This window comes from Schistosoma mansoni, chromosome 4 (assembly GCF_000237925.1).
Source record: "Schistosoma mansoni strain Puerto Rico chromosome 4, complete genome".
In the NCBI taxonomy this organism is placed as follows: domain Eukaryota; kingdom Metazoa; phylum Platyhelminthes; class Trematoda; order Strigeidida; family Schistosomatidae; genus Schistosoma; species Schistosoma mansoni.
This window is the reverse complement of record NC_031498.1, coordinates 14,644,449-14,646,468: the sequence shown is the minus strand read 5'-3', so window position 1 is coordinate 14,646,468 and position 2,020 is coordinate 14,644,449.

The window sequence follows — 2,020 nt, the reverse complement described above, 5'->3', positions numbered from 1 at the left end:
GTCTTACGCCTGAAAAAATAAAAAAAACTTCAAATCATTAAAAGCAAAGATGGATATATCGAGGCAATCCTCACAGTATGCACATATGCCAATTAGAGACTGATCACATGCAGTCCTAAACATCAATAGGAAGATTCAAACAAAACAATACTAAATGAATTTAAACTTTAAATCAGTTTAATAAAATGTAATAATTTAGTTTGATTGAAAGCACCTTTATTTTTTTTGATAGAACATTTCATGATGACATATAATGAAACATTTATTTAACCTAGAAAATGTTTAAAAGGAAATATAATACTGTAGTGAACAAACACTAGTTGAGACAATCAAATGTATTTAAGCACAAATTACAGACTATCTCACCAAATTCTGATAACCATACAACAAACAGTTAATTTGCAAAATAACAATCAATTGTCTCAATCTTCACTGTTTCTTCTGTAAATATCAGTTCATCTTCTCTAATTCCACTGTTCATGCATTTTCCTACCAATCGCGCTTCATTTCAGTTCTTTCCTTATCAGTCTTCTGCCAAAATACATTCTATGTCTGACCATCACCATATACTACTTATGCGGACATAAGTAGACCACACCACAATACATTTTAAAAAGGCAGCAACTAAAACAGTACAATATTAATCTAGGGTAACTAGAGTTTTATCCAAAGAGTTTTCAGAATCAAAATAACAAAAGTTTTGCATTAACTAATTAACTAATTTAACTAATTATTACAAACCATATTGATTAAGGTATACAAATTTTTGGTAGTTACATTATCAGAAATATGATTTTATTAAGCATTCATTCACATGTGTAAAATACAAATACACCAAAGGCAGAAAATTACAAATTCATACTTACATATGTCAGTTAATTTAATTTAACTTAATTTCGAGTCCCGCGAGGCGGGATCGTGGATGAGCACTGCTGAGGAGTCCCACAATAGGACGACACGGCTGTCCAGTGCTTCCAGGTTTTCCATGGTGGTCTAGCTTTAATTGACTCATGATTTCAACTATATATAAAAAATTACTCAAAATCTCCACAAACAACGCTCACAATGTTGTAATAGTTTGTTATTTGGCCACCAAAGATAAACGTTAGATATTGGTAAACAATATAATTCATTTAGGCTATAGAAACTTTTTAAGTTGTATGGTTATTTATTCAGAACAAATTATCATAGAAAAAGCAGTAGATTATTGGTCTAGATGACACTTTAGCACTAATCACTGAAACGAAATACAATAATGAATACATGTAGTGAACGTAGATTGAAAGATAAAGTTAGATAATTAAGAAACTATAAGTTCATTCAGTATTGTTTGTTTGAATCTTCCCATCTATTTGTTAGGACTGCAACTGGTCAGTCTCTAATTGGCATATGTGCACACTGTGCGTGTTGCCTCGATATAGCCTTAATTCACAAGCATGGTAAGCAGAGATGGATGGTGGCTAGCAGTGGAATCCAGGACGCAAGTGGCTATCAGGACTCAGTGGCCGACTGGATAACGCGCTGGCGTTTGAAGCGAGGGTACTGGGTTCGAGTCCCAGAGTGATCATCAACTCTGAGATGCAGGTACATCCAGCTGATGAGTCCCGAATAGGACGAAACGCGCGTCAAACCGGATTCCACTTCTCCCCACTATCCATCTCTGCTTACCATATAGGTTCATTATTTATCATATAGTTCATTATTTTTAATTTGATCAAGTTATAAACAGAATTTGATAGAGCTTACTTTAACGACTGACTGAATAAATCACGGATACACTGATGCCTGAAACATTTGACAACATTATTTTTAATTACTAATCTATGTAATATGATACAAAGCCAGATGATCCATAGTAGTTAGACTAAATTCTTATAACTGCTACAATGGAATCAAGTAAAAACACAAACGATCTAAGATATTTTGAGAATCCATTAACATCTAGATATTATTGTCAACAAACAATAACCTTACCATATATTTTCAGACATAATACAACATACCTGAACAAAATAAAGTG